Raw genomic sequence first — 15,418 nt, 5'->3', positions numbered from 1 at the left:
CACACATACAATGTGCACATACGTCCACTTACTGACCTGTATGTCACAAAAACCCTCCTCTGAAAATTATGATTATGATGAATATTTTTAGGACAGGAGACATAGCTCGTATGGTCATGGGCACACAGAGTGCGTCCCACTTTCTGTATTATATTATTCTCTAAAATGTCATACATTTCCCATCTTTGAAATATAAAGAAATTTTTGTGAAAAAAAAAGTTTCATGCTAAGTAATAAAATATTTTAAAAACAGTCTAAACATTCATAATATATTTTAATAAGGATACAAGAGATTATTCATAAGCATTACCACACTACTGAATTTATGTAATAATTATTTGGCATGTTACACCTGTTACAATGTGTAAAGTAATCTTTATAATATTTCTAGTCTGCACAGTGTTCTTAGCACAGAGGGCTTTTTTGTCAGTAATAATTAATATAGTAACTGGAAGAAAAATCTAATCTGACCAAAATCCAAGAGAGGTACCTGAAGAGAACAAAAATAACATAAAACATTTGGGCTGGAAGCAAACTCGAAATGGGTTATCCTCTATCATCTTTAATAGACATGTATTTAGTCTAGTCAAACAGATTCCACACCCTCCCAAGGCAGTTTGCTCCACTGACCTAAATGTTACTTTGTAGTAACCCCTTTCCAATATTGAACATTCACACAAAATGTTCTCTGCTGCTGTTTAATCACAGTATTGTTCCCCTTTTATCTTCAGTAACACATGAGGACATGTTGCTTCACTCTTCCCAGTTCTTTTGGATGCATATGTGCAGTTGTAGCTCTGAATTACAGTTTTTCCAGTCTCAATGTACCTAGATTTCATGTCTGAAATACTCTTTTATCTTGTGTTTGAGCTTTCCATTTCACTGAAGAGCCCCATGAATTGAGGTTACTTTTGATTCTTGATTTTATGAGCTGAAGAGGATTTGAAATGTTTGCACCAAGTCTACTTATTTTATGAGGCTTGAAGTTACATTATGTCTCCCTACTTTACTGTGGTATTTGTTCCTCCAGATTTAATATTATCCTCCCAAGAAACACCTTGAGAAAATCACCCATACAAAACCAATAGTAAACAAAACAAAATACCAATAACAAACCACAGTAATGAGATACCTGGAGCTTAACACTGCTGCTCTTCAGGATGTGCTATATAATTCCGGGGAACATGCACCCAGACTTGAATAGTTTTACCTCCTTACATAAACATACATCTCCCCTTAGAGATTTGGTGCTGCTAGGAGTGAAGGTATACTAGCACCAAGATGATCTGAGCATATTCACAGAATACACGGAGGTTGCCGAGTACACACTAAACTGCTTCCAAGCTGCTTCTGATATGCCTAGTTAGACTGCAGTCATGGCAAAGGCACAACTTTAATGGGATATGAATTCCTCCACGCTCCAAACGTGGATGAGGGACAGGACATGGAAAAAGCTGGTGACCTGCTCAACACTTACAGAATCTTTGGTTGAAATGCCTGGAATCACACAGCGTATGTGCAAGACTTTTGCCAAAATCACGGGCATGTGAGAACTCTGCCAGTGCCTAACACTGACCATGGTCAGGCTACTGTGCTTGGAGCAATTTCTGAGCAATCCAAACATAAAGGCTTAAGGTGTTCAGATTCTCCATCCATAGCAGAACACCTGCCTCAGTTTGAGTATCTGAGGACTAATGAGTATTTCCATGGGTATGGATTAAAAATACTGAATTCATTTGGTGCATCACAATACACATGCATTTAAGCAGAACTTGGGACTTCAAATCAATTACTTGCCTGTAACATAAAAAATCCTTTTTACCAATGAAAATACATGCCTAAGGAAAGTTGTAGAGAAGAGATTCTCATACTCAAAGACTTTTTTTCTCTGTTTTGACAACAAAATTGCAGAGGGCATCACAAAGATGCACCCCACAATTGCTTCAAATAGCTCCAACGCAGTACTCATCCAACCTGTTTTTAGAATCAATAAGAGAAAGGTTTGGATTTTCTTGTTTTTGGCCATTTCAACAAACAGAGGACATTGCTGCCAGGACTGTCTTTGCCTGCTGCCAGCACACAAAGCTGAAAACATGCTTAACAAGAGCAAAGCATGAGCAACTTAGGTACTGAAGAAATAGCTGTAAGGTCTGATACAAACAGACAAGCATTAAGTCTCCGATATGCAGCTCAGAAGACTGGCTTATTTACCATAAATAGACCTACTTCTGTTATGTCACCTGAGACCTTGGTTAGGCCACAATTACTGTTTTCTTTCTACCTTTCTTTCTACCTTTCTTTCTTTCTTTCTTTCTTCCTTTCTTCCTTTCTTCCAGGCAACTGACAAGTTACATTTCTTATATAATGCTGCTGCATTGCTAACCTGAACCATAATGACTGCTCATTATAAGGTAATTAGGAGTGCTGAGATCAAGAGCTGTCAATAATTTGATTTGCTCCATATAAGGTAAAAAGTTATCTTTGCTACAAAGGCAATCCCAATTGCATCTTTTGAAACAGCAACAAAACCTATTGCTTTCATTGGATTAAATCATACCCTCAGAACTCCCTCCAGCCAGGCACTCGAGCCCATGTCACTGCAGGTCTATGGGACGAGGGCACAGCATTGCAAATTCTCCTGCCTGCACTCCTGCGTGGCATACAGCCCTCCCCCACCTTTTCAGCCTTCAGTGAAACAGCTCGGTACAGAAAACTGCACTGCTTAAGGCCACATAGATTTAATGTTTTCTGTATAGAAGAAAAACTTATACACAGCAAATTTTCAGTCTCAATTTTTATTTATTTATTTATTTGCTATTTTTGCTGTCAATTTAGTGTAGCTTAATAAAGACAGTGAAAAGAAATGGCCTTTAGCAGGGATTTACGTTCCAATAGCAAATTCTTCCAGAAAGAAGAGCTACTGAAATGGTTCCTAGCTCCCAAATAACTCAAGCGCAAATTCTAGATGTTGACAATACATTGTACTTACCCATTGCCAATGAATTGCTATTTAATACATTCCAAGTTAAAGTGATACATGTGCAATTAGGCTCCAAGTATGTTACACCACACTGACAGTGACAGTTCAAGCAGGTAAGTCTCTACACCTTCCCGTCCACTTATATGGAAGATAGCCCTGTTTGCCAGGCCCACTAATGGAAAGCACAACTGTTCCCCATGCCCTGACATACAGGCTGGTGCTGGCCACCAACTTGTGCCCTGGTTCACAGCTTGAGGTGGGAGAAAGGCCGCACTGAAAAAGTAAAGTCCTCATAATCACAGTGCCCTCCGTCCACACTCCTGGCTGAGCACCTCTGTTGGGATCAGCCCCCACTCTCACCAACCAGCAGCCCATTTCTGGGGGCTGCCCGAGCAGATAGTGCGTGCTCTGCTCCCATCCCGACACGTTGAAAAATGAGCAGGGGAGTCCATTCCTGCACAACCTGTCCCAAATCAAGCTTTAGATATATCTTCCAGTTCTGCCAGCGTATTGATAAAATCCCATGCAGGGACATTATTCTTTTAAAAAATATTAAAAGAAAATGCTGCAAGTGATTTTTGTAAAAAAAAAATCCATCATAACATCATTAAAAATTAACAAAAAGAAAGCATTAGTGTTGTCTTACTAACTGGAGGGGAGGTCTTGCTGTTAAATTGAGAAGGGCAGCAATGGAAGGCATTTTTAGATCAGTGTTTCCATTCTTTCCTCTTTTGCATGGTTCAAAAGTCCTGCATAATTAATACTGCAGTACTTAATAAATGCTTATGAACCTACTACCTCCCTGCTCTTTCTGTTTAATTAGGTGATTGACTGCAGGCATACTATAAATTATAATGACAATTTAATTACTTTTTTAATGTGCACACTTACAAGATTTATAAACAGGAACAGAGCAGTACAGTATGCTAAAAACAAGAAATACCGTGAGCTGGAGTGCAGCACAAAGTGCTCCAGCCTGAAGCCTTTCTGGAGCCCAGGCATCTGCAAGGCTGGGAGCTTTGCTATCTGCAGTGTCTGGCACAATTTTCCCTTTCTCTCCTGAACATCCTGTTACGCTCCTCTCAGCTTTTTCTTTTGGCACCTGGGGAACTCTCTTGGTTTCACAGCAGGAACCTAAACCAGTTCCAAAGAGAAGTCAGCCAAGGACATGGGCGTACCTTAAGTAAGGTGTCTGTAAAAATGAAAGACCCCTTCCCATGTTTTAAAGAAATCATAAAACTCCATTCTCGTTTTATCACAATGCAGTCACTGTTAAAGCTTGCAAGAGGCTGAAACTTTCCACAATATCTCAGCTAGCACAGGCAAATTGACAAAGATCACAGATTTCGCAACGCCACAAGCAGACCCTGGTGAAGAGACAGCAATGTGTGTGTGAAAATATTTTGTACTGCCAGGTGAGGTTTAGGCTCTTCTCCCCGGTAACAATGATAGGAGTAGAGGGAATGGCTTCAAGTTGGGCCAGGGGAGGTTCATGTTGGATATTAGGAAAAATTTCTTCTCAGAAGGAGCAGTGAGTCATTGGCACAGGCTGCCCAGGGAGGTGCTGCAGTCACCAACTCCAAAAGTTTTCAAAAAGCATAGAGATATGGCACTGAGGGACATGGTTAGTGGGCATGGTGGTGATGGTTGCTGGTTGGACTTCATGATCTTAGAGGTCTTTTCCAACCTTAATGATCCTATGATTCCATGATTCTCAGCATGCTTACCAACAATGCTGGCATATCTGTAACCAGTACTGCTTGAAGGGAGAAAAAAACAAGGAGACTGGGTCATTCAGAGTGTGCGAATTCCACGTTTTAAGCCTCACCTACAAGCAGTGCTGAACAGTCAAGAAGGAAGTAAGTGTAAGTACATAACCAAGGTGCAGCGATACAATATTGACTCCAGTTTTCCTTTTTGTTGTGGAAAAACCATCCCTGAGGCCTGTCCCAGGCAGCTAGTCTGCACCCCCATGGCTGACACCCCCACCTCCAGTCAGCAGAGGTGCACATGGAGCAGCCCCGCAGAGCTGCAGCAGGGGATTGCAAGGGGCTGCTTTGTCTGCACTTCCCGCTTTCAGAGCAAACAATGGATCACCTCTGGAGCCGGCACTGCATCCAGCCTGCACGCAGCTGGTGATTGATGGAAGGTCATGAGGGCAGCAGACTTTGGGTGCACAGCCCTGGATTGCTTTATCAAGGATGGCAAAAGGCCATGTGCTACAATAACACAGCAAATACTTCCTTTTGCTGCAGCACAGACAAATTCCTTCCTCTCTGCAAGCTGAATTCAAAGCTTTTGGTTCTCATCTAGGAGCATGTGCAAGTCCTGCACTGGCAAAACTGTGCACGTGAAGAGTTGCATTTTTATTCCTGAGACCATTTGGTTGCAAATATTCTCCCTTAAATGGAGTCAACCGTGTCTGGGCTGAAATCACCCGCAGTTGTAAATGTGTAACCCTAGGGGTTCACAGACCCTGCGGGCAGTGAAAGAAGACAACACTCCCTCCTTCTCAGAAATTGAAACTATACAGTAAGAAACAAGAAAACCTGTAACACCGCATAACTGACTATAGTGTTTCTCAATGAAAGTGTTTCCAGAAAGGAAAGCATAGTGCTTTGGTAGAACTTAAAAGTTCCACCACAATATAAATGTTGTCCCTGGTTTAAATGAAGCATTATGAAAGTAATAGTTTTCTGAAATACTAACATTTAACAGCAGTTGTACTGCTGGATTAATTACAATTTAATGAGTTACAAGAGCTGGAATATTGGTACACCAGCATGATATCCTTCTGCAAAGTAAAATTGAGGCAAGATTTAGAGTGTTCTGAAACAAGCTGTCTTACTGTGTAAGGCCTTCCAGGGTGTTGTACCAGCTTAGAGCACAGGTGAAATATTTCAGAATGTGCTGCAGTTTTCAATTTTCTTCCAGCCAGCTTTTGCTTCCTGTTCCCCTGTAGCTGATTCTCTGTTTATCCACCTCATCTAACTGCTCTGATGGTGACAACGTAACTAAATGCCCCAACAAGGACAGAAAGCTGTAATGTCAGACACTATTTCTAGTGGGTCAGGATTAGGCACTGAAGTCCAAAGTAGTCTTCAAACCAGAGGTCACAATTTTAGTTCTCTTCCCTGCTGACCAGAGCTGCAACACAAGGAAAATACCTAGCTGCCCACCCACTGGCTGCAGAAGCCAAACCGATGACAACCAATAACGAAATAATTGACTAATAACTAGAACATCTAGCATTAGATCATGACTTGTCAGTTTTGGAGACTGTGGGGAGCCAGTTCAAGCCTAGGGAGTGAAATAAGCAACTCGTGTTTTTGAGCAGCATGAGGCAGGCAGTCACACCGTGACAATGGCCGCACCGCAGTGGTACAGGCAACGTGATCCTTCCACGCATCACTGCTGGGGCTCCACGGCAGAAGGAGCAGGTAGTTTCCCTCCCATAGGTCTCAAGGTATGTTACAGTACATCAGTGGATTTGCATAATTCTAGTCAAATGAGGTCTTAAAAATTTCATCATCGATTTTGAACTTGAATGCTCTGGAACTGAGCAAAACAAATGGTGCTTATGTTTGCAAAATGGGAGGTCTGAGAGTGGAAGCATCTCAGTTTTCTTACAGCCCTATTAAGCAGATAACAAGTAGGCCAAACATCTCAATTTTAACAAAGTGCACAGATGTAAAGATTTAAAACATAACATTATGTAATATTAATTAACAACCATAATGTGTACTGAAAAGTTTATGAAGTAGGGAAAGCTTTTGCATAGCTCACGTTACCCAGAAGCCAAATCTGCACACAGGCAACTTGTCCTCCAAGTATTTTCATTCCTTCTTCAGAGAAGAGTGTGAAGCTAATATTAGCATTAAACTGTGTCATATTTTTAATACTTTTTCCATATGAACTGAGAGATACCTGAGGAGCCACCATGATGTCACAGAAAAACACGTTCAACATGGCTTTTCTGCTACTCCCACTTTCAGGCTGTGCCCCAGCACTCTGCTCCCCTTTGCTCAGAGATGGGAGCCATATGGGCCTAGAGCTAAATAACTGTATGTACTTGTGAATAGACACCAAACTGATAAATGCTAGCACACATAAATTTGTTTTTTAACAATATATATTCTGGTGCTTCAGAGTGATTTATTCAAAAAAGGTTTTCAAAGGCAAAGAGTGGTTTAAAGAGAAAAAAGCCAAAATCTTTAAGGAGATAAATTCCAGTCCTGACTTTTAACTCCTTGCCACCGCAGACCCAGGATTCCAATTGAGTGCAACAGAAGGCAGAAGCCTCCTCACTAGGTTTCTCTCACAAAGCCGAAAGGAAAACTGCTGTGAATAACTGAGGAGCCCAAGAGAGTTTTTCTGGGCTGCTGCCTGAACAAAACCCCTTGTGAGTGGGGCCCTTTGAGACGGGCTGGGCAACAGCATGCAGAAACACAGAGGCTCTGCATCTGAGACGCGATGGCATGGGGCAGGTGGGGCTGATGGTTTTGCATGCAGCACATCGTTAAGACAAAGGCTACCAAAACTACAGCAACACATCGCTTTTGCTGCTTGGGGATGCACCTACAAACACTCAGTTTCACTTCTCACAGTTATTCAAATCATCCACTCCTTGTGGGTCTGCAAATCTAAGTTGCAAGTCACACAGAAGGGATTTATTAAGAGCCTGCTGGTGCATCTGACCACGACAAAAGGATAAAATAAAAATAAAAAAAGAACAAAATGCACTGAGCATTTCTGGACCCCAGACTGTCTGACCTGGATCCAGTGAACACATCTGATTTCCACTGACTGTTGCCTCCCAAAAATGTGACCTAAATGTGCTGCACACCAGGGGTGGGGGACAGGGCTGCACAAGTATCAGTGAGAGTCACTTATGCCATTAGTCAGAAATCGAAAATTGAAAGAACCACTTTGAATGATAACAGAACGCAAGAGCTCATCACTTCCTCCACCAGGAGGGCACATGAAGACCTTATTCCTAAGTACTGATCAGCCAGAACATGTTTTGAGACAGAAGATTCCTGGACTCCATTCACAGCTCTTAAATAGCTCTGTCTCTGTGTCTGGACCTGGGCAAGTGGTTTCAATCTTCTGTGCTTTTGCAAAATAGTAATAAGAATGCATACCCACCTCACAGAATAGAGGCTTCATCAATGTTTCTAGCTCACTCTCAGCTTCTCAAGTAAATAGTCCTGCAAAAGTACAGAGTATCATTATTTAGATTTCATTTCCTTCAAAAATTTGAATTCTTTCTATTTCTCTCTCTTTTTTTTTTTTTTTTTCTTTTAAACCAGATAGAATCAATTGTGAATGCAAAATCAGCATGCCTGCCTGGAGGCCAGTCCCAGGCTCCTGCCTCACGCATACATGTACATATATATCACCGCATATTCCACAATACATACCGCTGGTCTATGAATAGGTCGCTAGGACACAAGCCAAGCAATGCACATCTAAATCTGAATGCTGAACAAACAAAAACGTGGGTATTTTTAAGTTCAAAACTCCTTCCTAAGAGCCTCACATGCTCCCAGCCCCACGGCCCTGGTGCGACATGTCAGAGGCAGCTTTCTGAGGCGCGGTGGTGTCTTCTGAATCACTGCCATTACCCGAGAAAACCCCAGGAAGTGGTTTGAATGAGAAGCTGGACCCGACTTGCGTAGGTATCAGCTGATGTCAGAGTACACACAGCACAAAGCCATAACAATAAGGACATTGTGAAATGAGGAATAACCTTCTCTTATCTCCTGGAGTTTGGGAAATCATTTCTAACCCAGTGACTACGGGGCTTAGGCAAAAGTCAAATGGTTAATTATTCACCATACACTTTGTAATCAATCTGCATTTCAGGCCAGATCCTTGTATGCCCATAATAACATGAAGATCTCCACAGAGGGAAACAACAGCATGAGCTTTTGGACCTCCTTCTGCAAAGCAATTCGTTTTTCCATAAACAGTTACTATTAAGCAAGGACAAAGCAACAAACCAGACAGCCATCTGTGTAAACCAATTTAAAAGCATGGTGATCTCATAAAATTTTTTGACCTAACACTCTTCATTTAACTTCTGTCACCCTATTCTACCCCAGCAAATTCTGCTTTTTAGCCGGCCCTTGGGCTTAGGTTGCGTTTCCACTTTAGGGAAAGCCACTCCTTGAAGGCAGGGTGACTTCAAACCTGTGAAAAGAGCATGTCTGTGAAAATACCTTGGCATATATGGAAGTAGGACAACCTAAACAGCAGCCCACGCTCCAGAGGGTGTTACCACCATGGACTGCACAACACTTGCCAGCTGGGCTTCCTAGAAGTATGAGGTCAGGTGAGAGCAAAGATTCTGGCCACTGGCTATAGTGCAGTTCTTGCTTCTTCGTGCGCCTTCTTATGAGCCAGAGAAAAGCCAGCAACAGCACTCAACACAACCATTTTAGAAGAGGAGATGATCCTGGTAGCCTTAGAGCAACGTTCACAAACCCACACATACCACAGCCATCCTATACACACTGAGCTGGCCACAGCGTCTATGGTGTGCTCTAGCTCTTTAGGCTTGACTCTAATGAAACATTGGGCAAAACCTACCAAATGAAACAAGTAAAATACCAGGGAGACGGCTGCAAGCAATTAGCATTCATGGCCGTGTGAGTGGAAATACGCAAACTCGTTTACAAAGGCATATAGAATACAAACATTTCAGTATTAAAGAAGGTAACTGGAAGCAAATATGGATATTCTCTTACCATTTCCAAGAACCTGAACAACACAACGGTCTATTAACTTGATTTAAGTGATAGAAGGAAGCATTCACTTCTCCGGTATACAAGGATGACTTTTCTAATCCATGTAGTGCAGACATAGTTAAGAATTACTTCCCACAGCACCAGGGCTAGTTATATTCACTCTTTCTCCTCAGTGTGCAGTTTCAAACACTTATTACTTCACTGTTCCCCTTCCGCAATCGGTGATATTTGTATGCCTGATAGCTGTGTTTGCTTTAAAGTAATAGCTGTGAGGCGAGGTAAGCTGCCCTTCTGACCCACTGTGTAATTGTACAAGTGTTTGTGCAGCAATAACCCGTCATAGCCATAAAGCAGCATTTCTCTAATTGGCGCCTGCTGAATGCACCAGCACCCTCTGCAAACACTGTGGCTTTTTATTGGCAACCTCTCCATCTGCCTCGCTCTCCTTAGCGTGGAATCTCCCTTCCATCATTAGAGAAGAACAGTCATGACAATACTATTTATTTCATATTGAGTGTCAGCAAAAGCTGGTAAAGATTAGCTTTAAAAGATTGAGTAGTATCAACAGCTGCCTTGGGAATTCGTTAGGGAAAAGGGAACAGTTCTGACCTTTGAGTCCGTGTTTCAGCGCCTTTCTGATATGCGTCAGAACAAAAGTTCAAGTTGTGCCTCACTTTGCTTTGTCACACCTTGCTGCATGTAAAGCAGAGAACAGGAATTTGGGAGAAGCCAGGCTGAGGCTCATCTCCTTACCTTCAGAGCTGCCGTACCAACTGATGTTGGCACAGGTGATGATTTCTTGTCTTCCTTACTTCATTCTTGTCTTTTCTCGGTTATTGCTCTGAGCTCCTACCCAGCCATTTCCAACAGCTCTGCTGTTTGTTGCCACATTACATAAAATCTCAAAAATGGCTTAGAAAACACTAAAATATCTGCACTGCCTTGGCAAGCAGCTAAACATGGGAACAAATGCTACTTAAACAACTGAGCGCCTGCATTTTCTTACCAGCCCTGGAGATTCTGTGCCTTGTCCAGCAAAGCTGGAAGCAGCACACAATACTTTGTCACATATCTTGGACTTTCCATTTCTACTATACAGGCATCTTGTTATCAATTTTTATAGGGGGGGGAAATGGGAAAGGAAATTCCTGGAAAAGATTACAATTGTCAAACAAGCTTTTGATACCATTTAAACAGCTGAAGCATTAATTTTTTGGCGGCACTGTCAAAAACCTATGAGGGCTTCCTGGCTGCAGTGGAAGAAACAGTACATCTAGTTCAACTACAAGCTGTACTTTTAAAAACATCCATATGAAAACAGACTCATTATTCACTTTTCTGTTGCATGGTTTTGACCTGCAGTTTCAATACTATTTTTGTGAGACCATGCATTCTCAAGAATCACAGCTTAAAATTAATGCTTTAATAAACTCTTGTTTATATTATAGTCAGAGTAGAACAAAATAAAGCTACGAATGACATTTTTATATGAAGTCAAGAAAAAGATTCATGTGTCTGAATACTTTAGTTACAGTATGGTAGGCATGATTATTATTTCCTGTAAAGCCAAAGTGTAACTTTAAAGGACTGGAAAAAGGCAACTCTGAGAGTAGAGCATGGATATCACTGAGGCCTCTGAAGAGTAGATACTGAGCGTACATAGCAATACAATTTTAATGCAAGTCTCCCATAGAGTACTACGGGACTTTTACCACAGAACAATGGTGAGATATGGCCTTGAAAAATTTGTTTTGACTCATCAAAATAACACCATGTTGTATTTCTGCAAATGTCTCCCTTTTTTTGGTGAAAGGAGAAAAAAAAAATAACAAGATGCTGGTTTGCAATGAGACAGGCAAGAGAATGGCATTTTTAAAAGTGATCGTGGAATCACAGAAATTAGATGATAAAGGAAATGGCCAAAGTCTATTAGATCATCTCATACCCAAATGAGAAAAATTTAGGTGGTATATTCTACGATATTTCACCCGTGTCACTTCTGAACTCATCAGCTCGGCTGGTTTCCATCAGGAGAACGGGCCTGTATCATAACAGCTTTTTCCTGGTATTTGAGCTAATACTTCTTTTGTTCATTTGCACCTTTTTATTCCTTTACACCTCTTTGAGACTGCTATACTCTTTTTGGTGGTCATGCCTTTGAAATTTTTAACACCATATCTAATCTAATAACGATCAAGGTAGAAAATGATAAACTACCAGGAGTGACCAATCTTCTGATTCGTAGCCCTGCTCCCTCTATAACGAGCAGCAAATTTCTAGTGGAAAGAGAATAGAACTCTTGGTCAAGAATCAAGAGGGTGAAAAAAAACCTATCATCATAACTGAAAGAAAAGCTACATTTCATCAGTGCATGACCTGAGCTTTATGGGGAATGGAGATCTGCTAGGATCTTTACTCAACATGATGCTCCACAATTTGGTTACACTAAACAAAACTGGTTACTTCTCCTTCTCCCTGCACACTGGTCAAAGGGGGCTTAATGAGCTTTGTGTCTCCCAGTTGCCATAACCCCATTTCTTTCTTATTCCCAAATTACAGATTTCTACCTTTCAGATTTCTGACTGGCTTTTGTATATGGAAATCGAAGTCCCTGGAGGAAGCAAGGGGTTTCATGCTGTGGGCTGACATTTGACCTCCCAATGGAGGGACAGCAGATGGCAGGACCTCACAGACTCATTTCTGTCTCCTCTATCCCTGAACAAACACAGTCACAAAGGAGCATACAAGAGAAAATCTCTTCAGAAATGTGCATTCACTTCACTGACTAGAAGTATAAATACGTACAGAAAAAGAAAGGCTTCGCGGAGTCCATCCACTATAGAATGAGTTTGTAGAAACAAAGTGACTATCTGAAAAGGGATTTCATTTTTTTAGTCAAAATTTGCAATTGGCAATTGCAATTGGGTAGCAACTGGCTTGAGAAGAAGAAAGGCCAAATAAGTTTCTGGAAAACTCAATGCTAAAAGCCAGTCAGCCAAAAGACAAAGTCAAGATACAAAACTACAGACATTGGACAAACTCCTCAGCAATCCTGAATTAGGGCCTTGTACTGCACTCCCGTTATTAGTGATTTGCAGTACCAAGTAAATCCCTCATAAGGATATTTTTTAAGTACCCCTTCACTGTCCTGACTTTATCAAGGCTCCAGAGGATGTCAGTGTGGAGTATTTCTTTCTCACCTCTTTTACCTCTTGTTTCAAAGTCAGCCACAATTCCCTGTGAAGGGTCAGGTCAGGGTCTGCCTGGAGAAGATTTCAACCTGGACGGGAAGGGAACAGAATCCCTTTACCCGGAGTAACTCTGTCCCTAACCCGCTGCCACTTTGGGATTCATGTGCATCTTTGCATCTGTGGAGCAGCGTCTGGCTCCAGCTGGGCTGAGTCACCAGCAGCACACAGCTTATGGAGCAATGCAAGGTCCTGCATGAAAAATGTTCACTTCGTGGCACTTGAGAGAAATACTTCCACAAGCAAAATTCCTACAGGAATTACAGTGCTGTGCATATATAGGAAACAAAACAGAAGACAAAGAAAAGACATCACCATGATTTATAGGAGTTGCTGTCGGGCTACCAAGATAAAGTAGGTGCCTTTCCCCTCTGTCACATACAGACATCACTTGCAGCATCTTCATTCTTTCTCCGACACATTCAAATAAATGTGTGCATTCTTTCCAAACTAATTATATTCCAAGCAACATTTAGAAGTCAGTCAAGTTCCTGACAGCATGGTCTTGGATCTCAGACTGTTTTAGGAAAGTCGCTGGCTGCTTATAGGAAGAAGGACAGATGGACAGAGGTTTCAGTACCAGGGCCCTCACACGCAGAGCATGCAGGAAGCACTTCAGCATTATCTAAGCCCATTAATTTCCAGTATTGTACAGACTTACCACTAAAAAGAATATATACGTGTATATATGTGTGTGTTTATATATATACGCATATGGAAGGCTATTCATTGACCTTATCAAGATTAAATGGAAAAAAATGAAATACCAATAATCGCTTTTTTCACTTTTCCAACTTTTCTTTATGCATTATTTTCCGTGTAATCTTTCACTGCATCGCTTTTCTTTCTCTTGGCTCTTCATTACTCCACTCACTACAAACATCACCAGTGTTTAGGAGTGACTCCTTCCTTTCCCCTGCAATCAAATTAACATCAAAATGAAGCAATGGCTAATCCATGTTTCCTCCACAACACCTGAAAAATCATGAAACAAAACCCAAAATAAACTGAAGAAACTATCATCTAAGCTTCTCCCCACACAAGTTGACTAAAACTGGAGTTGCTTTGCATCTAAGAACTGGTTCAGTTGTTTTAATGGGGTTTATGGAAATAGAAAGACCATCTTGCGAGATCAAGTATTTACAACTATAAGACGATTTTCAACTAACACAATCCAAAGACACTATGTTCCCTGAAGCAGTGAAATCACTGCTTTGCCTCATATTTCAGAATACTTTGACTGTGTTCAGTCATCTTGCTGTAGCAACTCTTCTCCAAGGGCAACGTATTTGGTAAGACCCAAGCAGCGCTGCCTGCTCCATGCAGTCACTCTTCATGAAAGTCCTCCTGTAAGAAGGGAGGGTCATGAGCAAGGCCAGCTTTGCATTAGTTTTGTGGCTCTTTCTACTCAGGCTACCTCTTTACTGCCAGGAGAATTTAGGCACTAAGAGTCCAAACAATACAAAATGACAATAATACTCATTGGTTGTTGGTATGACCCTCACCATGTATCAGACTTCTTAGCAGTGGAAAAGAGCATGCAGTCACAGATGTACTAGGCAGGAGAGAAGTGAGCTTTATTTCATCTTTTACTTTGACGCATTCAGAAACACTCATGGTAAAGCCTCTGATATCCCTGCACCTGGCCCAGTTTCCATTTTAGCCCCCAAAATATGTCAATACTTGGAAAGGTGGCCTCCAAACCAGCAAAGGCTCTCCCAGGTTAGTGCTGTGCAAGCGGAGCTGCGTGCCTGCATTGAGTCACCTAAGTCAACAGGGCGTGGGTGCACAGCCTAGGCACCCGCCTGGCATGAGCTCACCTGAGGGCCATTATTCTCAGACACCGTGTGTACCCAATGATGCACCATCACAGCATGTGGAGAGTCACTGCTGAACACTGCCAGACAACAATCAGTGTAGACTTCACCCAGCAGCCCAGCACACAGCACCAGGAACAGGTGGGCAACTTGTGAATGCTTCTTCCTAGCAAGCTACGACCTGATCTGAACAATTCCAGATGACGGCGTCATTGGTCTTTCTTGAAATTTGGTGATACCAAGATTTTGCACGAGCACTGTAAGTGGAAGCTACCCAAAAATATTTTCACTAACTTAACACACAATCCTCACAGAAATGGGAGAAATGTGGTCAGTATTAGCCAAGAGATGCTAATGTGTTCCTGTCTATAATGATTCCTAGAAAGCTGTGGCAAAGAATATCTATAACATCAGCTGGTTACAAAGCTTTACATTTTCTAAGCATGGTACTTGAGGAAGAATCAATGAATTGCAATGCAAATGAGACAAGATTCATCATGCTTGTTGTGCTTAACCTTTTACAGATTTTGAATTATATAACCAGTTTGTCATGAATCACAAAGTCTTACTGAAGTGACAGGAAAAAAAATAGAGGCAAATGAAATGATGGTTCAATGAAAA

At 41.6% G+C, this 15,418-nt stretch overlaps 1 protein-coding gene and 1 long non-coding RNA gene across 18 annotated transcripts in view; one reads left to right on the top strand and one right to left on the bottom strand.

Moving 5' to 3' along the window:
* HIVEP2 (HIVEP zinc finger 2) overlaps positions 1–15,418 on the bottom strand; it is a 126,604-nt gene that overhangs the window by 64,763 nt on the left and 46,423 nt on the right. For 11 of the 17 annotated variants that reach the window (XM_046939726.1, XM_046939733.1, XM_046939725.1 and 8 more), the window contains one exon: positions 8,129–8,190. The exons of 3 other annotated variants lie outside the window; for them this stretch is intronic. The gene's annotated coding sequence lies outside the window, so the exon portion shown is untranslated. Of the gene's footprint in view, positions 1–8,128; positions 8,191–8,403; positions 8,610–9,732; positions 9,933–15,418 lie in introns of those variants that run through there. 3 more of the 17 variants (XM_040698469.2, XM_046939735.1, XM_040698468.2) reach the window with 2 other exon arrangements.
* Positions 10,415–13,744, top strand: LOC121110497. The gene is made up of 2 exons (XR_005858933.2): positions 10,415–10,520; positions 12,292–13,744. It is a non-coding gene; the product is annotated as an uncharacterized LOC121110497 (long non-coding RNA).

The sequence above is a fragment of the Gallus gallus genome, chromosome 3 (assembly GCF_016699485.2).
Source record: "Gallus gallus isolate bGalGal1 chromosome 3, bGalGal1.mat.broiler.GRCg7b, whole genome shotgun sequence".
Classification (NCBI taxonomy): Eukaryota; Metazoa; Chordata; class Aves; order Galliformes; family Phasianidae; genus Gallus; species Gallus gallus.
The sequence above is the reverse complement of the archived record's forward strand: the minus strand, read 5'-3'. Positions and strand labels throughout refer to the sequence as shown.